General features: G+C 39.6%; 1 protein-coding gene across 6 annotated transcripts in view; it reads right to left on the reverse strand.

The window, feature by feature from the left end:
• Positions 1-23,400, reverse strand: part of SENP6 (SUMO specific peptidase 6) — a 188,533-nt gene that overhangs the window by 17,730 nt on the left and 147,403 nt on the right. The window lies entirely within an intron of this gene.

Consider the following 23,400-nt stretch of genomic DNA (forward strand, 5'->3'; position numbering starts at 1 on the left):
TTACGTCAAAGAGATAGAAAACTATCTACATTAAAATATCCTCAGAATCTATTTAGACTGTATAGTTTTTACCATTTCTAAGTATTGTACGTAGTTTTTTAAACGTTTACTGTGTTATTAATAAAGCACAAAAATATTTAAAGTATTGAAAATATTTATAAAAGTAATCTTTGACTCATGCTATATTGAAATGTAAACATACTAAAAGAATAGCATATTAATCAATATTATAAAACCTAAACATTCTGGGAAGATGGCGGCATAGAAAGAAGTGGAAGACATAATCTCCCCCAGAACAATTCATAAATGAACAAAAAACCAGTAAATAACCTGGAATGGTAGCGGGGAGACAAACGTGACAGTACACTCAACTTCCACCGACATGAATTGGGAGGAATGCCCGAGATCACAGCATAAAATCTGTAAGCAAAATTGCGGACCCGCGTTGAGAGCTGAGAACCTAGAGCCAGGAGCCCCTCCCTCACAGAAGCCGCGCCGTGCACTTTCTCAGCCCAGCTCCAAGTGAGGTTTTAATAATAACTGCTCAACACAGACAGCGAATCCTCAAACAAGCAGACAGAGGCTTTTGGTGACAACTGACCTTGGGAGAACCAGGGGAAATATTCTCTCTCTTGCTCTCTCTCTGTGGAGAAAACTTCAGCTGCTCTCAGCCCACAAGGCGTTGCAGTAAAGACAGCCTCACACATTCTGTATTCCGGAACGAGCTGAGAGCCCCGCGGCACAGCCAAGGGGCTCAGGGCTTCCCTAGAGGGATGGCACACACTGATGACGTAGCACGGCATCACCCTCGGCTGAGGGAGGATCGCGGCTGGGAGGGGGGATCCGCTTGGAGAGCCCAGGGGCGCTACGCCAAGTCCGGTGGTTTATGGGACACCGAGAGAGAGCTGCCCTTCCTCCCTGGCCACCCGTGTGCACGCCCCACATTCAGGGTGGGCGACTCCAGCGGCGCGCCCAGGCTGAGCTCTCCAACTGAACACGCAAGAATCATTTTCCCTCACTACATGAGAACTGACGGGAGGGATATAGGTGGCTCACAGATGCCATCTGCTGGTTACTTAGAGAAAGTGTATGTCACCAAACTGCGTCTCTGAAAGATTAGATCAATATCCCTTTTTTTTGATACAACTTGAAAGAACCTTATCAAGCAAAACAAATGCCAGGAGGCCAAAAACAACAGAAAATCTTAATGCATATGATAAAACCAGATGATATGGAGAATCCAGCTCCCAATACACAAACCAAGATTTTGGAAAAAACGTTATACCTCGCAAATTTAATTAAAGAACTACAATCAAAGAACGAAAACATGGCAAAGGATTTAAAGGACATCAAGAGGACCATGGCCCAGAATATAAGCACCATAAAAAAGACCCTAGAAGAGCATAAAGAAGACATTGCAAGAGTAAATAAAAAAACAGAAGATCTTATGGAAATAAAAGAAACTGCTGGCCAAATTAAAAAGACTCTGGATATTCACAATACAAGACTAGAGGAAGCTGAACAACATCTCAGTGTCCTAGAAGTCCACAGAACAGAAAATGAAAGAACAAAAGAAAGAATGGAGAAAAAAACTGAAAAAATTGCAATGGATCTCAGGGATACGATAGATAAAATAAAACGTCCAAACTTAAGACTCATTGGTGTCCCAGAAGGGGAAGAGAAGGGTAAAGGTCTAGAAAGAGTATTCAAAGAAATTGTTGGGGAAAACTTCCTTCCACACAATATAAATACACAAACCATAAATGCCCAGCAAACTCCAAATAGAATAAATCCAAATACAGCCACTCCGAAACATATTCTGATCAGACTCTCAAATACTGAAGAGAAGGAGCAAGTTCTGAAAGCATCAAGAGAAAAGCAATTCACCACATACAAAGGAAACAACATAAGACTAAGTTGTGACTACTCAGCGGCCACCATAGAGGCAAGAATGCAGTGGCATGACATACTTAAAATACTGAGAGAAAAATTTCCAACCAAGAATACTTTTCCAGCAAAACTCTCCTTCAAATTTGAGGGAGAGCTTAAATTTTTCACAAACAAATGCTGAGAGAGTTTGCCAATAAAAGAGGTGCCCTGGGACTCGGGCAAGATGGCGGCATAGAGAGAAGTGGAAGCTAAGTAGTTCCCCTGGAACAACTACAAAAAACCAGAAACAACTAGTAAATAATCCAGAATAACTGCGGGGGGACAAACGAGACCATCCATTCATCATACACCAACCTGAACTGGGAGGAATGCCCGAGAACACAGCATAAAATCTGTAAGTAAAACCTGCGGAACCAGGTCGGGAGACCCCCCTCCCCCATAGCCCGAGCTGCGGAGCCGCGTGGTGCCACAGAGAAGCTCTCTCCCAGCAAGCGAATACAGCTCAGCTGAGCTCCAACTGGGGTTTTAAGTAGTGAGTGTGAACTGCTCACTACAGGTACGCATCCCCAAAAAACAGACAGAGGCTTTGGGTGACGACTGACCTGGGAGAGCTGGAGGGTCACCTTGGACCGGGTCTGAAGGGGACTATCTATGTCTTTTTCGGCTCAGTGGAGAAAGCCCCAGTCATTTTCAGTTTCCAGGGCTGTGACTCCGGGAAGGGTGGAGACACCACAAGCAGAGAGCGAGACCATTGAAATGCTAATGACCTCCACCTGAGGGGTCTGTCTTCTCTAGGAGGAAAGGGGTGGGGCCCTTTCCATTCAGAACCAGACCCCAGAGCCTGGGGGAACACGGCCATACCTCCTCACACCAGTCAAGAATTATAGGCTAACAGGCGTCACCTGCTGCGCAGAAAAGCACAGTGACCCGAGGCATCAAAGGGTGGAGCAATTTTCTAAGACACCCTCAGGGAAACCAGATACTGAATATTTCTTCCTTCTGGGATCTGAGCCTGTTCTGGTCTGGGAAAACCTGATATGTATAACCAAGGAAACCATGCCTAGACAACAGAAAATGACAACCTACACTAAGAAAAACAAAGTTATGGCCCAGTAAAAGGAACAAATGTACACTTCAACTGAGATATAGGAATTTAAACAACTAATGCTAAATCAATTCAAAAAGTTTAGAGAAGATATTGCAAAAGAGATAGAGGCTGTAAAGGAAGCACTGGACATGTATACGGCAGAAATCAAAAGTTCAAAAAACCTACTAGTAGAATCTATGGAAATGAAAGGCATAACACAAGAGATGAAAGACACAATGGAAACATACAACAGCAGATCTCAAGAGGCAGAAGAAAACACTCAGGAACTGGAGAACAAAACACCTGAAAGCCTACATGCAAAGGAGCAGATGGAGAAAAGAATGAAAAAATATGAGCAACGTCTCCGGGAACTCAAGGATGAAACAAAGTACAATAATGTATGTATCATTGGTGTCCCAGAAGGAGAAGAGAAGGGAAAGGGGGCAGAAGCAATAATAGAGGAAATAATTAATGAAAATTTCCCATCTCTTATGAAAGACATAAAATTACAGATCCAAGAAGCGCAGCGTACTCCAAACAGAAGAGATCTGAATAGGCCTATGCCAAGACACTTAATAATCAGATTATCAAATGTCAAAGACAAAGAGAGAATCCTGAAAGCAGCAAGAGAAAAGCAATCCATTACACACAAAGGAAGCTTAATAAGACTATGTGCGGATCTCTTAGCAGAAACCATGGAGGCAAGAAGGAAGTGGTGTGATATATTTAAGATACTGAAAGAGAAAAACCACCAACCAAGAATCCTGTATCCAGCAAAGCTGTCCTTCAAATATGAGGGAGAGCTCAAAATATTTTCTGACAAACAGACAATGAGAGACTTTGTGAACAAGACACCTGCCCTACAGGAAATACTAAAGGGAGCACTACAGGGTGACAGAAGACAGGAGTGCGTGGTTTGGAACACAATTTTGGGAGATGGTAGCACAACAATGTAAGTACACTGAACAAAGGTAACTATGAATACGGTTGAGAGAGAAAGATGGGGAGCATGTGAGACACCAAAAGAAAGGAAGAAAGATAAAGACTGGGACTGTGTAACTTGGTGAAATCTAGAGTATTCAACAATTGTGATAAAATGTACAAATATGTTCTTTTACGAGGGAGAACAAGCAAATGTCAACCTTGCAAGGTGTTAAAAATGGGGAGGCATTGGGGGATGGATGCAATCAGCATAAACTAGAGACTGTAACTAATAGAATCATTGTATTATGCCTCCTTTAATGTAACAAAGGTGATATACCAAGGTGAATGCAGATAAGAGGGGGGATAGGGGAGGCATGTTAGACACTTGACATTGGTGGTAATGTCTGATTCTTTATTCTACTTTGATTTAAGGTTATTTTTCCTTTTGCTGCTTCCTAGCTGTCATTTTTTTTGTTTCCTCTTACTTTTGCCTCTCTACCTTCTTTGACTCTCCCTCCTGCCTTGTAGAAGAAATGTAGATGCTCTTGCTTAGTATGAGCAGAATGTTCAATTAGGATGAACTTAAATGTTTGGAAATGAACAGGGGCGTTGGTAGCAAGATGTGAGAATAACTAACGGCGCCGACTGGTGTGTGAATGAGATAGAAAGGGGAAGCTCAGAGTCATATATGTCACCAGAAGGAAAGTTGGAGGTCAAAAGATGGAAATGTATAAAACTGAATCCTATGGTGGGCAATGTCCATGATCAACTGTACAAATATTAGAAATCACTTCATGAACCAGAACAAATGTATGACAATACAATTAGAAGTTAATAATAGAGGGGCATATAGGGAAGAACTATATACCTATTACAAACTATATACTACAGTTAGTAGTATTTCAACATTTTTTCATAAACAGTAACAAATGTACTATATCAATACTAGGAGTCAACAATTGAGGGGGGTTGGTTAGGGATAGGGGAGGTTTAGAGTTTCCTTTTCTTTTTTTCTTTTTTCATCTTTCACTTTATTTCTTGTCTGGAGTAATGAAAAGTTTCTAAAAATTGAACAAAAATTAAGTGTGATGGATGCACAGCTGTATGAGGGTACCCAGGGGCAAGTGATTGTACACTTTGGATCTTTGGATAATTGTATGGTATCTGAACAATCTCAATAAAAAAAAAAAAAAAAAAAAAAAAAAAAAAAAAAAGACCTGCCCTACTTCAGATACTAAAGGGAGCCCTACTGACAGAGAAACAAAGAAAGGAGAAAGATATAGAGAATTTTAACAGACATATATAGAACCTTACATCCCAAATCACCAGGACACTCATTTTTCTCTAGTGACCACAGATCTTTCTCCAGAATGGACCATATGCTGGGATATAAAACAAGCCTCAATAACTTAAAAAAAAAAAAATTGAATATATTCAAAGCACATTCTCTGACCACAATGGAATACAAATAGAAGTCAATAATTTTTGAATTGTAACTCCACTATTTACTTCCTACATGATATAAAATACACAAACTCTAATGACAAATCAGTGGTTTTGAACTCAATGTAAAACATGTAAGTTTTGAAAAGAACTATATAAAGATGGGGGAATGGAGGAGTATAGGAACATAGTTTATGTGTTCTATTGAAGTTAAGTTGGTGTCAAAGAAAAACAAGACTGTTACAGATTTAAGAGGTTAATTTTAAGCCCCACAGTAAACACAAAGAAATTATCAGAGAATATGACCACAGAGATGAAAAGTAGAGTATGGGTCAAGAGAAATGGGGGAAGGAGCAATGGGGAGTTAAGAAATGAGTGTAGGGTTGCTGTTTGAGGTGAAGGGAAATTTCTAGTAATGGAAGGTGGGAAGGTGATAGCATTACAACATTCTAAATGTGATTAATCCCACTAATGGAAAGCTAGGGAGCAGGTTGGAATGGGAAGATTTAGGCTGTATATATGTTTCCACAATTGAGGAAAAAAAAAGAAAAGTGTAAATCGATGACAACTGAATGCCAAGGATGACCCAGGATGGGATCTGAGGATGGAGGACAGGAGGCTCAAAGGGACACAGTTGAGACATAACTAAAAAAAGAAAAAAAAAGGAAATATAGAATGAAAGCTTTGTATCAATGTTGAATCTCTTGTACTTCTTAGCTGCATTTAATGGGATTGCATAAAAGAATGTTCTTGTTCATGGGAAGTGTATATGTGAATCATAGTGTTTGTTCAAGGATGTGTGCAGCTAGCTCTCATATGTTCAAAGACAGAGCAATAGATGATGGATGATAGGGAGGGAGGGAGGGAAAGAAATAGCGGTGTGACAGCATGTTAAAGTTGGTAGATTGGGGTATCGAGGGAGGGGGGTCATGGTATGCTGGAGTTCAGTGTATGGGGTTTGTATTGTTTTTGCAACTGTTCCTATAACTTTGAATTTATTTCAAAATAAAATTAAAAATAAAAAAAAGAAACAGTACCATAAAACTCCTAGAAGATAATGTAGGGAAACATTTCAAGTCCTAGTATTAGGACGTAGCTTCTGAAAACTTACACCATAGAACAAGCAATGAAAGAAAAAAAAAGATAAATGAGAACTCTCAAAATCAAAAGCTTTTGGGGGGTGGCAAGATGGCAGCATAGAGAGGCGTGGAATTTAGTTAGTCCCCTGGAACAACTAATGAACAACCAGGAACGACCAGTCAATAATTTGGAATAACTGCTGGGGGACAATTGTGACAACCCACACATCGTACACCAACCTGGATTGGAGGAATGCCTGAGATCACAGCATAAAATCTGTAGGTAAAAACTGCAGAACTGTGCCGGGAGTCCTGTCTCCCCATGGCAGGCTTTGATGCAAAACCTCACAGTGGTAGGGAGCAGCACTCTCCCAGCAAGCAAATATAGCTCAACCGAACTCCAATTAGGGTTTTAATTAACAAATGTGGACTGCTGACTACAAGCTACAAACCCACAATAAGGAGACAGAGGCTTTTAGTGATGACTGACCTCAAAGAACGAGAAGACTCATTGGTCCCGGGGAGGGGAGGCCTAGAAGAGCAGGTGTTATCTCAGGCCGAGGAGTGAAACTGGGGGGCTGTGTACTGGCTCTAAAAGGAGGCTTTCTGTCTCTTTTTCTATCTCTCAACCTGAGTGGCTCAGAGGAGAAAGCCACAGCCATTTTCAGTGGGGAGAGCCTCAGCCATTTTCAGTTCGCAGTGCTCTGACCCAGACAAGGGTGGAGATAACTGAGTCAGAGAAACGACAATTCAAATGTACATGATAACTCCCTAGGGACTAAATCTTTCCTAAGAGTAAGGAGGTGGGGCCCAGCTTGACTACCTGTCTTCCCTTCAGAACCAGACCCCAGAGCTTGGGGAAAAACAGCCAAACCAGAAACTAAAGGGACCACCCTCTTTACACCAGTCAGGAGCAATAGGCTCACAGGCGCCATCTGCTGGGCAGGTTAGAAAAAGCACAGCGGCTAGTGATCCCACAGGAGAGTCAGTCAATCTCAAAGACACAACAGCAGGGAGACTTGAAATTGAATAGAACCCTATTCTCAGATTTGAACCCGTTCTAGTCTGGGAAAATCTGTTTGGGGTAACCAACAAAACAAGATGCCTAGAAAACAGAAAACTAAAATTTACACTAGGAAAAAGTTAGACATGGCCCAGTCAAAGGAATAAACTTACACCTCAATCAAGATACAGTTGAGACACTGTTTCACTTTAATGAAACAATCTATTAAAGACTTTCAAAGTAATATGCTAAATCAAATAAAAACCAAATCAACAAGTTCAGGGAAGAGATGGCAAAAGAGATGAAGGCTATAAAGAAACCACTGGGCAAAGATAAGGTAGCAATTGTAAGTTTGAGAAAACAATTGGCAGAAACTACGGAAATGAAAGGCACAACACAAGAGATGAAAAACACAATGGAGACATACAACAGCAGATCTCAAGAGGCAGAAGAAAACACTCAGGAACTGGAGAACAATACACCTGAAATCCTACATGCAAAAGAACAGATAGAGGAAAGAATGGAAAAATATGAGCAACATCTCAGGGAACTGAAAGACAACATGAAGTGTATGAATGTATGTCTCATGGGTGTCCCAGAAGAAAAAGAGGAGGGAAAAGCGGCAGAAACAATAATAGAAGAAATAATCAATGAAAATTTCCCATCTCTTAAGAAAGACATAAAATTATAGATCCAAGAAGTACAGCATACCTCAAACAGAATAAATAGGAATACACGTATGCCAAGACACTTAATAATCAGATTATTATGCATCAAAGATAGAGAGAATCCTGAAAGCAGTAAGAGAAAAGTGATCCAACGCAAACAAAGGAAGCTTGATAAGAGTATGTGTGGATTTCTCAATAGAAACCATGGAGGCAAGAAGGAAGTGGTGTGATATATTTAAGATACTGATAGAGAAGAACCGCTAACCAAGAATCCTACATCCGGCAAAACTGTCCTTCAAATATGAGGGAGATCTTTTCAGCAGGCTGGTAACGCCCTTGCAGGGTGCTACGGCCCAGAGCTACTCCGCACAGTCATGTATGGTGGGAAGTACCTTCCACAGCCCAGGCACCTGCCTCAGTATCTGGTGTGAAAAATAGCCTTTTGCACACTCATAGCTAATTGTCCTGGAGCTAGGAAGGTGGAGGTGTGCTGAAGGGGGAATTTACCACACCCCGTACAGCCATCCTCTCAGGGGACTTGGAACGCCCCTTCGTGGTGCAGCGGCCCAGAGCCTCCCTTGGAGACTGCGCTCACCTGTGATGTTGCACTGTCTTCCCCACACAGAGGCTCTTACAGGCGGGACCTGTGTGGAAGTCCAAGGGGCCCCACACCAATACCAGGGACTTGAGGGTCCATGGCAGAGAGAGACTGTGGGGAGACCGAGCCGAAGGTTTGGACTCCTCCAACAGCTTTAAATCTCCAGGAATGCCTGAGAGATTTGATTCTTAAAGCCACCCTCCCTCCCTAACTGCTCAGACACACCCCCCACATTCAGAACTGGCAGCACCAACTATGCAAGGAAATTTGGTACACTGATTGGACCCCCACAAGATGTGGACTCCGACTCACCACACAAAGTTGGAGAGAATCGACTTTGGAGTAATAGGCAGCTCGCAGGTGCCATCTGCTGGTAACTTAGAGACAGTGCACTCCACCATGTTGTAGCTCTGACAAATTAGAGATAAGTGTTCAACTAAGTCTGCATATCCTAAAAGAACCCTATCAAGATAAGCAAATGCCAAGAGGCCAAAAACAACAGAAAATTTTAAAGCACATGAAGAAACCAGAAGATATGGATAACCCAGACACCCAAATATCAGAGGAGACACAGTACTTGGAATGATTAATCAAAGAACTAATGACAAACAATGAGATCATGGTACAGGATATAAAGGACATGAAGAAGACCCTAGAAGATCATAAAGAAGAATCTGCAACAATATATAAGAAAACAGATGATCTTATGGAAATAAAAGAAACTACTGATCAAATTAAAAAGATTCTGGATACACACAGTACTAGATTAGAGGAAGCTGAGGAGAGAATGAGCAAGCTGAAAGAGGCCAGAACGGACAATGAAAGTACAAAAGAAAGAATGGGGAAAAATATTGAAAAAATTGAAATGGACTTCACGGATATGATGGACAACATAAAGCGCACAAATATAAGAATCACTGGTGTTCCAGAAAGGGAAAGAAGGGTAAAGGTCTAGGAACAGCATTCAAAGAAACTGCAGGGGAAAAGTTCCTAATCCTCCTGAACAACATAAATACACAAATCATAGACGCACAATGAACTCCAAGCAGAATAAATCCAAATAAACTCACTCCAAGACATATTCTGATCAGATTGTCAAATGCTGAAAAGAAGGACCAAGTTCTGAAAGCAGCAAGAGAGAAGAAATTAACAACATACAAGGGAAACAAGTAGTGACTATTCAGCAGCCACCATGGAGGCGAGAAGGCAGTGGTATGACATATTCAAAATTCTGAAAGAAAAATTGCAAACGAAATAGGAGGGAGAGTTTAAAATATTCTCTGACAGATAATGAGAGAGTTTGTGAACAAGAAACCTGCTCTACAGGAAATAGTAAGGGGAGCACTACAGACTGATAAGAAAAGACAGGAGTGAGAGGTTTGGAACACAGTTTTTGGTGATGGCAGCACAGCAATGTAAGTACACTGAACAAAGATGACTATGAGTATGGTTGAAAGAGGAAGGTTAGGAGCATGTGGGACACCAGAAGGAAAGAGGAAAGATAAAAACTGGGACTGTATAACTCAGTGAAACCTAGAGTACTCAACAATTGTGATAAAAGGTACAAATATGTTTTTACATGAGGGAGAACAAACGAATGTCAACCTTCCAAGGTAAAAATAGGTGGTTTTCAGGGAAAAAATTCAATCAGTGCAAACTAGAGACTATAGTTAACAGAAACATTGTATTATGCTTCCTTTAATGTAACAAGGGCAATATACCAAAGTTAAATGCCTTTAAGAGGGGGACATAAGGGAGGGGTATGGGACTCTTGGCACTGATGATGTTGTCTGACTCTTTTATTCTACTTTAGGCTAACTCTATCTTTCCTTTTGTTGCTTTTTAGCTGTCATTTTGTTTTTGTTTTTTCTCTTTTTTTTGTCTCTCTACCTTCTTTAACACTTTCTCCATCTTTGTGGAAGAAATGGAGATGTCCTTATATAGACAGTGGTGATGAAATATATGACTATACAGGGAACCATCAATTGTTTGCTTGGGACAGAAAGTATGGTGGGTTAATAAAACCGTATTAAAAAAAAAAATGGACTGACGAAGAAATCTTGAGGGCACTACATTGAGTGAAATAAGTCAGACACGTAAGGGCAAATATTGCATGGTCTCACTTACATGAGCTAATTATAATATGTAAACTCATAGACATGAAATATAAGTTACCGGGATACAGAACAAGGTTAAAGAACGGGGAGTGACTGCTTATTATGAGCAGAATGTTCAACTAGGTTGAACTTAAATGTCTGAAAGTGGACAGAAGTGACGGTAGAATGTTATTGTGGGAATAAATAACACTGCTGAATGGTATGTGAATGTGGTGGAAAGGGGAAGCTTAGAGTTACATATGTCACCAGAAGGAAAGCTAGAGGTTAAAAGATGGAATGTATAAAACAGTGAATCTTGTGGTGGACAATTTTCGTGATTAACAGTACAAATATTAGAAATCTCTTTCATGAACTAGAACAAATGTGTGACACTATAACTAGCTGTTAATAATAGAGGGATATATAGGGAAAAATATATACATATTGCAAACTATGTACTACAGTTAGTAGTATTTTAACATTATTTCATCAATAGTAACAAATGTACTATACCAATACTATGAGTCAATAATGGAGAGGGGTGGTTAGGGGTATGGGAGGATTTGAGTTTTCTTTTTTTTTTCTTTATTTTCTGGAGTAATGAAAAAGTTCTAAATTTCAAAAAAAAAAATTATGGTGATGGAAAAAAAAATCAAAAGCTTTGTACTTCAATGGAATTTGTCAAAAAGGTGAAGACACAGACAGTGCAACGGGAGAAAATATTTGGAAACCATGTATCTTATAAAAGACTAATATCTTGCATATATAAAATGTCCTACGACTCAATGACAATAGTATAAACAGTCCAATTATAAAATGGGCAAAAGATATGAAAAGATATTTCTCCGAAGAGGAAATATAAATGGCTAAAAAACATGAAAAAATGTTCATCTTCACAAGCTATCACTGGAGATGCAAATCAAGACCACAATGAGATATCATCTCACACCAATAAGAATGGCTTCCACCCAGCAAACAAGAAACTACAAATGCTAGAGAGGATGTGGAGAAATTAGAACTCTTATTCACTGCTGGTGGGAATGTATAATGGTATAACCACTCTGGAAGACAGTTTTGTAGTTTCTTAGAAAAGCAGATATTGAATTACCCTATGATCCGGGCAAATCAATTTCTCGGTATATTCCCAGAAGATTTGAAAGCCGTAAAATGAACAGACATTTGTACAACAATGTTCACAGCAGCATTATTCACAATTGCCAAGAGATGGAAACAATCCAAGTTTCCTTCAACACACAAGTGGATAAACAAAATGTGGTGTATATATATATAATGAAATACCATGTAGCAGTAAGAAGCAACAAGGTCTTGAAACATATGGCAACATGGATGAACCTTGAAGATATAATTCTGAGTGAAATAACTCAGACACAAAAGGAGAGATACTGCATGTTACCACTGGTATGAACTATCTAAATAATGTAAAATCAAAGTCTTAATAATGCAAGAATAATGGGGACCTCATGATAGACAGTAGTTAGTGAGGGGGAATGATGATCTAATATGTTCAGATATGTCAATTATAGGGAATTCAAATGTGTGGTAATGGATAGGAGTGACGACTGTTAACAGGATTATAAATATGGGAGCTGTATTGAAGGCAAATAGGAATGAAAGGGGTTGTTTAAAGGCATGTTTCCCACAATCAGCACCACAAATATAGACAGGTGCTTGCATGATATACTTCTAAGGTATGACACTGACACAGGGAGTTGCCAACAGAAGTGTACATGGGAAAAATCTATACATTGCATACTAGGGACTATAATTAATAGGAATACCATACTAGGATTAATCAAATACTAGGGACAAACAATCACGGGCTGACAAGAGCTGTTAGATGTTTTGGGTCATAAGACTTGTTTAAAGTGGAGAGTGATGAGGATTGTACAACTTGGTGATGATAGTGTGAAATATGGATGGACTATCATGGATATATCATATGCTATTTGAACTCAGAAACCCCCTACTTTATAAGTCAGGGCCTCAAAACTGAGGCTTGCTCGGGTGAACCTTATGTTGTAAAGAGAAGACTGAGCTCAACTGTAATTATGCCTAGGACTCACCTCCAGAGAACCTCTCTTGTTGCTCAAATGTGGACTGTTTCTCTCTAAGCCTAACTCTGCAAAGAAATTCATCACCCTCTCCCTGACATGGAACAGGACCCAAAGATGAATGAGCCTTCCTGGTGAGGTAGGACATGCATTCCAGGAATAAGCCTGATCCTAGCATTGATGTATTGAGAAAGCCTTTTGACCAAAAGGGGGAAAAGAAAGGCAACAAAATAAGGTTTTAGAGGTTAAGAGAATTCAAACAGAGTCAAGAGGTCATCCTGGAGGTTATTCCTATGCAGGCTTCACTTAGATATGCCAATGACCACAATATGATAAGCTCCAGTCAACAGAAGTCCTGAAAACCTTAAAGAATACCCAGATCCTTATCTGAGACTCTATAAAAGTTTCACTAAGTTTATTCATCAGAAACTTAAATCCTTCAGAGTGCTCCTATGCCAGCTAAGTCCTGAAACCCAGAGGCAATAGCCTCTTCAAGAACAACAACTAGATGTGTCCCTTTGCTCATAAAATTGACACCCCTGTTCAATATGAACAGGATAGGGTGGTCACTGCCTAGACATCCCTGAAGATTGGGAAAGTGATTAAACTACAGGAAGGAGTAGCAACAGACAAGAAGGAATTTAACAAAGGATTATGAATACTGAATCTTTATATAATTTTTCTTTTTCTTAGTTGCTAGAGTATTAGAATCATTAGAGGGAAAGAAATGAAATGGTGGAACTGTAACCCATAGCATGCTTTGCAATTTGTTCTATAGCTACTTGTTAAATTGTAATTTGAAAGCTATACCTTTTTGTATATATGTTAGATTTCACAATAGGGAAATAACTGAAACTATGGTACTACAACTCATAATAACTTTGGAAATTTCCCATATATTTACTTGTCAAATCATACTTTAAATATATATGTTACATATGTATATATGTTAACATTTCATAATAAGGAAATAACTGTGGAATCATAATCTATAATACTGTTTCAAATTTGCTCTCTACTTATTAAATTACACTTGAAAGTTATCACTTTTATGTATATATGTTATATTCTACAATAAAAAAGATACAATGTTTGATTTTTTTAAAAAAAGAAGAGTTTGTGTTTTATGGCCATAGCAAATATTTTGACCTATCCTATCCACTTCTGACTGGGCAGGTCTCATGATTAAAGCCATGATTTTGAATAAATAGAATTTGAGTTTGACGATACTATAGTGTGAATAATTTTTTATAATGAGAAAGAAAAAAAAAAGAGCACATTTAGAAGCTAGCCTTGCACTCATAGCTATGCCTATTAGACATAAACAATTTCATAGACTACCAACCACAGAAAAGGCTACTCTGAGACCATGATAAAATGAGAAAAAGCAAGGCCATTTCATAAGCAGGGACAATGAGTGAATGCTATTTCATTATTCAACCCCAGAAATACACCCTCTTTCACAGCAACCAATCTAGCACCAACTACCACTTCTTTAGACATTCCCTCCAAGAACAACCCAAACCCTATAACAGGCCCCTTCTAATATCCCTTACTGACAGTTCCCATGGTGTGTATTCTCCCTTGCTGCAAGTAATAAACCCAAGTTGTTTAACCACAGGTGTGTTCCTAGTGCTCTTTGGCTGAGGGAAACAAGAAAACCAAAAGTGAAATTTAAAAAAATCTCAAGATGATGAATAACTTCCAGGAAGATAGCGAAATAAGGACAGACAGAATTCATTCCTCTTACCAAAAGCACCTTGAGAACAGGCAGGAATTATCCAAAGCAGTGGTTCTAGTGCTCAGGATACCAAGGAAGAACCACTGCCGCATATAATGAAGAGGTGGATGAAAACAGAAACTATGACTGAGAAATTGTAGTGGGTGATTTCAGCTGCAGCAACTGGTATCCCTCCTCCAGGTCCTCCCAGAAGCCCTCAGCTGTTGGAAGGCTTGGTTCTCGCCAGCTGGTGAGATGGTGCTCAGTTCTACTCCAACTGAGGGCCAGAAAAGTACTGCAGCCTAGAGCCTTTTCATGCAGGAGCTCATAAGCCCATGGCTCCATTAATTCTACAAACTGAGAGACTAAACTGAGTGACTAAGCTCCATTGCCGTTCCCATCACTCACCCCCCACCCCAGAGGCCTGCAGATGGGCACAGTCCTGGGTAAACTTTCGGCCAGCCAAGTTAACACTCAGTCCCACAGCCTAGAGCTTTTCCACAAGGAAGCTCAGGAGCTTGCAGCTCAATTGGTTCCACAAACTGAGACACTGTGGCAAGGGACTGATTTGCCCCACGGTGCCTGGTCCCCCTGACCCCTAACTCAAGGACAGCAGATCTGGGTGCCTGTGTTTCTCATCTGGCTGGCTGCAGTGGGCTATAAGAGACAGGGAGGCCCTCCCCTCGGGCAAAGAGGGGGAAGCAGCACAACCCTGTTACAGCTGCTGGCCAGAGGGAGTGACCCACAGTCTCACAGCTTTGAACCTTTCTGCACAGGAGCCTAGGACCCTTAAACCACTAGTATTTACAGCAACAGATAAGCTGTGGTGAGTGACTGAGCTCCATTGCAGCCTCAGACACCCTTTTCCCATCTGAGGCTGACAACCCTGAGCATGCCTGGGTCTTGCCCAGGGTGCTGCAGTGGTTTGAGAGAGACAGGGAGGTCCACACTTTGGGAAAAGAGGAAGATGTGAAACAGTTTTGCCCAGTGGAAATGGGACAGGAAGACCGAGAGTCCTGGTCCTTTCTAGACTGGCACCCATAGCGCCAGATCTGGTTTGTTTGTACAGGTTACTGTGAAGTTACAATATATCAAAGAGAAATCTGGGCAGAGAATAAAAATGTATCTGCAAGGCCCTCTTGAGGGACTGGGAGAATATGTGGAAATATTAAACATCCCCACCTGGGGAATTACCAATATTCTCACAAGTATTGGAGACTACCAATTTAGAAGGTGGAGCCCTTGATCTTGGGGCTTGGCCTTACAAAGTTTGTTACTGCAAAGGAGAGGCTAAGCCTACTTAAAATTGTGCCTAAGAGTCATCCCCAGAGAAGCTCTTTTGTTGCTGAGATGTGATCTCTCCCTCTCTAAGACAATTCTGCAGGCAAACTCATTGCCCTCCCCACTATGTGGGATATGATTCCTGGGGGTGTAAATCTCCCTGGCAATGTGGGCCATGACTCCCGGGGATGAACCTGGACCTGGCATTGAGGGACTGAGAAAGCCTTCTTGACCAAAAGGGGGAAGATAAATGGAATAAAGTTTCAATAGCTGAGAGGACATTCTGGAGGTTATTCTTTTGCATTATATAGATGAATTAATTGTGATGAATGCAGAACTATATAATGGTACTATGAACAACTGATTGTACACTGTGGATCACAGTATGGTATGTGAATATTATCTCAATAAAATCGAATTTAAAAAGAACAAAAAAAGAAAAAAAAAGTAAGGGAGTTCAACATTATTGAAAAACTTTTAGCTAGACCAACAAAGACAAAAAGAGAGAAGATGAAAACTAATAAAATCAGATAGGAGATGGGGGTCATTAATATGGGTCCCAAAGAAAGAAAAACAATAAGAGGATACTATGAACAACTCTATGTCAATAAACTAGATGAGTTAGATGAAATGGACAGTTTCCTAGAAACTCGAGAAGAAATAGAAGACCTCAACCAACCAATAACAAGTAAAGAGACTCAATCAGTCATCAAAAACCTCCCCACAGGTGGCCCAAGGTTACATCGACTGATAGGCAGAAGGGCAAACTATGGGGTAGATATATGATGGAATATTGTGCACTAAAGAAAGGAATGAAGTCGTGAGGCATGCAGTAAGGGCATGAATCTTGAGGACATTATGTTGAGCAAAATAAAAATAAGCCAGGAACAAAGGGACAAATATTGCATGGTCTTTGATATTGTCTTAATGTTAAAATTTCAACATCTGTGTGAGACTAAAGGAAGAGATGTTTATTTTGTACTAAATTTAAACTCGCTGTAGCACATTATCTAATTTAACCTGTCTGGTCGGTTTATTTAAACAACCTAAATACATGGAACTTAGAATAGGAATGAGACCTTGTTACACTGTACAGGTTAATGTAATATCCCAATATATTTCAGAGTATTTGGGGCAGAATAAAAAAAAAAAAAAAACTATCTGAAAAATCTCTGAGGGACTGGAGAAAAAATTTGGAACTATTAAAACTTCCCCACCTGGCTGGAAACTCCTGATATTCTCTCAAACATAAGGGAAACCCAACTTAATAAATCATGCCCTTGTTATCAAGGCCTGCCCTTATGAAACTTATTTCTATAATGGCAAAGCTAATCCTACTTATAAATATGCCTAAGAGTCAACTCCAGAGAACCTATTTTGTTGCTCAGATGTGACCTCTCACTCTAAGCCAGAATATGCAGATAAACTCACTACGTGGGACATGAATCCAAGGGATAAGCCTGGCCTTGGCATTGTGGGATTGGAAATGCCTTTCTGACCAAAAGGGGGAAAAGCAATGAAACAAAATAAAGTTTCAATGGCTAAAATAATTTCAAATAGAGCTGAGAGGCATTCTGGAGGTTACTCTTATGCCAACTTCAGCCAGATATTCCAATTTCCCAAACTATGCCAAGCCCTAACCAACTGTATTCATAAAAACCCAAAAGAATATCCTGGGCTCTATCTAAGACTCTATAACCTTACTAATATTAACTTGTTAATTTTTTCAGAAACTTACAGCCTCCAGATTATTCCTATTTCAGATAAGCCCTGAAATCCAGAGGTACCAGTCTCTCCAAGAACATCAACCAGTTTCATTACTCTACCCCATAATGTTAACACCCCTTTATAGCACGAAGAAGTTAGAATGGTCATGGCCCAGCTATCCCTGAAGATTGAGAGAATGATCAAAGAAGAGGGAGGAATTTAATGGAGAAGTTAGGATTTAACAAATGATTATGACTAGTGACTCATTAAATGGATATTTCTTTTTAAGTTTCCAGTGTATTAGAATAGCCAGAAGGAAATACCTGAAATTGTTGAACTGCAATCTAGTAGCCTTGAATTTGATAATGACTGTATAATTATAACTTTTATCTTGTGACCATGGGTAGATAAGTAATAAAATAAAGACATGCATGAAAAAAAAATTAATAGATTGAGAATATGGAGAAAAAAACACTCCAACGTAAACTATGGACAGTAATTAATAGCATCACTTTAATAATCTTTCATCAATTGTAACAAATATAACCACTGTTAAAAAATAGAATTATGAAAAAATGCCATCATCAATTCTAACAAATTTTCCACATAAATGCAAGAGTTGGTGGTGGGCTTGTGTATTGGAATTCTGTATTTTATGTATGATTCTTCTGTAAACCCACAACTTCTATGATTAAAAAAAAAATAAAAAACAATAAAACAAACAAGCAAATACCTCCCTACAAAGAAAAGCCCAGGGATAGATGGCTTCACAGGGGAGGTTTTACTGAACATTTCAAGAAGAACTACTATTGTGCTGGTTTGAATGTATTGTGTCCCCCAAATGCCATTATCTTTGTGGTCTTGTGTGGGGCAGACGTTTTGGTGCTGGTTGGATTTGCTTGGAGTGTGCCCCACCCAGCTGTCGGTGATGATATCAATGAGATGTTCCCATGGAGGCGTGGCCCCGCCCATTCGGGGTGGGCCTTGATCAGTGGAGCTATATAAATGAGCTGACTCAAAGAGAGGCAACTGAGGGAGTGCAGCTGGGAGTGATGTTTTGAAGAGGAGCAAGCTTGCTAGAGAGGAACATCCTGGGAGAAAGCCGTTTTGAGGCTGGAGCTTTGGAGCAGACGCCGGCTGCCTTCCCAGCTAACAGAGGTTTTCCGGACGCCATTGGCCATCCTCTGGTGAAGGTACCCGATTGCTGATGTGTTGCCTTGGACACTTTGTGGCCTTAAGACTGTAACTGTGTAGTGAAATAAACCCCTGTTTTATAAAAGCCAATCCATCGCTGGTGTTTTGCATTCAGCAGCATTAGCAAACTAGGACAACTATCGTTCTTGTTCAAACTCTTCAAAAAAATTGAAGAAAAGGGAATACTAACTCCTTCTAAGAAGCAAACATCACTCTAATACCAAAACCTGATAAAAATACTACAAGAAAGGAAAACTACAGACCAATCTCTCCAATGTATTTAGATGCAAAAATTCTTAACAAGATATTGCAAATCGAATCCAACAGCACATTCAAAGAATTATACATCATTACCAAGTGAGTTTATTCCATGCATTCAAGGGTGGTTCAACACGAGAAAAGCAATCAGTGTAATACAACACATCAACAAACTGAAAAGGAAAAATGACATGAGAATCTTGATTGATGTAGAAAAGGTATTCAATGAAATTCAGCATCCTTTCTTGATAAAAACATTTCAAAAGGTGTAAGAATCGAAGGAAACTTCCTCAATATGATAAAGGGCATATATGAAAAATCCACAGCCAGCATCGTACTGAAAGCCTTCTCCTAAGACAGGAACGGGACAAGGACGCCTATTGTCACCAGTGTTATTCAACATTGTGCTACAAGTTCTAGCCAGAGCAATTAGACAACAAAAAGATATAAAATCTTATTGATTGAGGGTAATCTTAATTTAATGGAAATGCTCAGGAATGATTATGGTTCGTAAAATCTCTTGGGTATGGAAGGAACATGTTGGAAGCAATGTAGTTATTGCAGGTTATTTGTTTTTCTGATTCCTTTGCTTTGTTTTGTTTGAATCGTTTGTTTTTTTCACTTTTTGATAAAGTAAAAAAGAAACTAAGCAACATACTCTTTTTTCAGACTTCTAGATGAGTGTAAAAAAAAAGAAATAAAAGGCATACAAGTTGGAAAAGAAGAAATTGAACTATCATTATTTGGAGAAGACATAATCTTAACATGGAAAATCCTGAAAAATCGACGACAAAGCTACTTGAGCTAATGAACAAATTTGCAAAGTGGTGGAATAGAAGATTAACATGCACAAATCAGTAGTGTTTCTGTAGACTAGTAATGACTGAACCAAGGAGTCAGTTAAGTAAAATATTCTATTTACAATAGCAAGCAAAATAATCATAAATATCTAAGAATAAACTTAACCAAGGATGTAAAGGACCTGTACACAGAAAACTATAAAACATTGCTAAAAGAAATGAAAGAAGACCTAAATAGGTGGAAAGACATTCCATTTTCATGGATAGGAAGACTAAATGCCATTAAGGTGTCAAATATATGCAAATTACTCAACAGATTCAATGCAATACCAATCAAAAAATTCCAACAGTCGTCTTTTCAGACTTGGAAAAACTCATTATTAAATTTATTTGGAGGTGAAAGGGGCCTAAAACAGACAAGAGCATCCTCGAAAAGAACGAAGTGCGAGGACATACACTTCCCGACTTTAAAGCTTATTATAAAGCTACAGTGGTCAAAATAGCACGGAATTGGCAAAAACGCAGACATACTGATGAATGGAATCAAATCAAGAGCTCAGAAATAGATCCTCAGATCTATAGTAAATTGATTTTTGATAAGGCCCCTGAATCCTCTGAACTGGGGCAGAATAGTCACTTCAATAAATTAGTGTGGGAGAACTGGATATCATATCCAAAGGAATGAAAGAGGAGCTCTTCCTCACACCCTAACCAAAAACTTAACTCAGAATGGGTAAAACACCTAAATATAAGAGCCTATACCAGAAAACTCCTAGAAGAAAACTTAGGGAAACATTTTTAAGACCTAGTGATAGGAAGTAGCATTTTAGCTTTTTTTTTTTATCTTCATTTTATTGAGATATATTCACATACCACACAGTCATACAAAACAAATCGTACATTCGATTGTTCACAGTACCATTACATAGTTGTACATTCATCACCTAAATCAATCCCTGACACCTTCATTAGCACACACACAAAAATAACAAGAATAATAATTAGAGTGAAAAAGAGCAATTGAAGTAAAAAAGAACACTGGGTACCTTTGTCTGTTTGTTTCCTTCCCCTACTTTTCTACTCATCCATCCATAAACTAGACAAAGGGGAGTGTGGTCCTTATAGCGTTCCCAATCCCATTGTCACCCCTCATAAGCTACATTTTTATACAATTGTCTTCGAGATTCATGGGTTCTGGGTTGTAGTTTGATAGTTTCAGGTATCCACCACCAGCTACCCCAATTCTTTAGAACCTAAAAAGGGTTGTCTAAATTGTGCATAAGAGTGCCCACCAGAGTGACCTCTCGGCTCCTTTTGGAATCTCTCTGCCACTGAAGCTTATTTCATTTCCTTTCACATCCCCCTTTTGGTCAAGAAGATGTTCCCCGTCCCACGATGCCAGGTCTACATTCCTCCCCGGGAGCCATATTCCACGTTGCCAGGGAGATTCACTCCCCTGGGTGTCTGACCCCACGTAGGGGGGAGGGCAGTGGATTTCACCTTTCAAGTTGGCTTAGCTAGAGAGAGAGGGCCACATCTGAGCAACAAAGAGGCATTCGGGAAGAGGCTCTTAGGCACAATTATAGGGAGGCCTAGCCTCTCCTTTGCAGCAACCATCTTCCCAAGGGTAAAACCTATGGTAGAGGGCTCAACCCATCAAACCACCAGTCCCCTATGTCTGTGGTCATGTTAGCAACCATCGAGGTGGGGTAGGCCAATACCTCTGCATTCTCCACAGGCTCCTCAAGGGGGCACTAAATATTTTTTTCCTTGTTTTTCTTTTTTTTTTTTTAACTGTCCTTTCTTTTTTAAATCCACTGTATGAAAAAAAATAAAAAAACAAAAAAAACCATACAATAAAAGAACATTTCAAAGAGACCATAACAAGGGAGTAAGAAAAAGACAACTAACCTAAGATAACTGCTTAACTTCCAACATGTTCCTACTTTACCCCAAGAAAGTTACCTAATATAGCAACATTTCTGTGAACTTGTTCCTACTATATCCATCAGAAATTAACAGACCATAGTCATTCCTGGGCATCCCCAGAACGTTAAATAGCTTATCTGTTCTTCTTGGATTATTGTTCCCCCTTCCTTAATTGCTCTCTATTGCTAGTTCCCCTACATTCTACATTAAAAACCATTTCTTTTACATTTTTCAAAGTTCACATTAGTGGTAGCATATAATATTTCTCTTTTTGTGCCTGGCTTATTTCGCTCAGCATTATGTCTACAAGGTTCATCCATGTTGTCATATGTTTCACAAGATCGTTCCTTCTTACTGCCGTGTAGTATTCCATCGTGTGTATATACCACATTTTATTTATCCACTCATCTGTTGAAGGACATTTGGGTTGTTTCCATCTCTTGGCAATTGTGAATAATGCTGCTATGAACATTGGCGTGCAGATATCTGTTCGTGTCACTGCTTTCCGATCTTCCGGGTATATACCGAGAAGTGCAATCGCTGGATCGAACGGTAACTCTATATCTAGTTTTCTAAGGAGCTGCCAGACTGACTTTCAGAGTGGCTGAACCATTATACAGTCCCACCAACAATGAATAAGAGTTCCAATTTCTCCACATCCCCTCCAGCATTTGTAGTTTCATTTGTAGTTTCCTGTTTCTTTAATGGCAGCCATTCTAATTGGTGTTAGATGGTATCTAATTGTGGTCTTAACTTGCATCTCTCTGATAGCTAGTGAAGCTGAACATTTTTTCATGTGTTTCTTGGCCATTTGTATTTCCTCTTCAGAGAACTGTCTTTTCATATCTTTTGCCCATTTTATAATTGGGCTGTCTGTACTACTGTCATTGAGTTGTAGGATTTCTTTATGCAAGATATCAGTCTTTTGTCAGATACATGTTTTCCAAAAATTTTTTCCCATTGAGTTGGCTGCCTCTTTACCTTTTTGAGAAATTCCTTTGAGGTGCAGAAACTTCTAAGCTTGAGGAGTTCCCATTTATCTATTTTTTCCTTTGTTGCTTGTGCTTTGGGTGTAAAGTCTAGGAAGTGGCCGCCTAATACAAGGTCTTGAAGATGTTTTCCTACAGTATCTTCTAGGAGTTTTATGGTACTTTCTTTTATATTGAGATCTTTGGTCCATTTTGAGTTAATTTTTGTGTAGGGGGTGAGGTAGGGGTCCTCCTTCATTCTTTTGGATATGGATATCCAACTCTTCCAGCCCCATTTGTTGAAAAGACCATTATGACTCAGTTCAGTGACTTTGGGGGCCTTATCAAAGATCGGTCGGCCATAGATCTGAGGGTCTATCTATGAATTCTCAATTCGATTCCATTGATCTATATGTCTATCTTTGTGCCAGTACCATGCTGTTTTGGCAACTGTGGCTTTATAATAAGCTTCAAAGTCAGGGAGTGTAAGTCCTCCCACTTCGTTTTTCTTTTTTAGAGTGTCTTTAGCAATTCGAGGCCTCTTCCCTTTCCAAATAAATTTGATAACTAGCTTTTCCAAGTCTGCAAAGTAGGTTGTTGGAATTTTGATTGGGATTGCATTGAATCTGTAGATGAGTTTGGGTAGAATTGACATCTGAATGACATTTAGCCTTCCTATCCAT

The sequence above is a fragment of the Choloepus didactylus genome, chromosome 7, assembly GCF_015220235.1.
Source record: "Choloepus didactylus isolate mChoDid1 chromosome 7, mChoDid1.pri, whole genome shotgun sequence".
In the NCBI taxonomy this organism is placed as follows: Eukaryota; Metazoa; Chordata; class Mammalia; order Pilosa; family Megalonychidae; genus Choloepus; species Choloepus didactylus.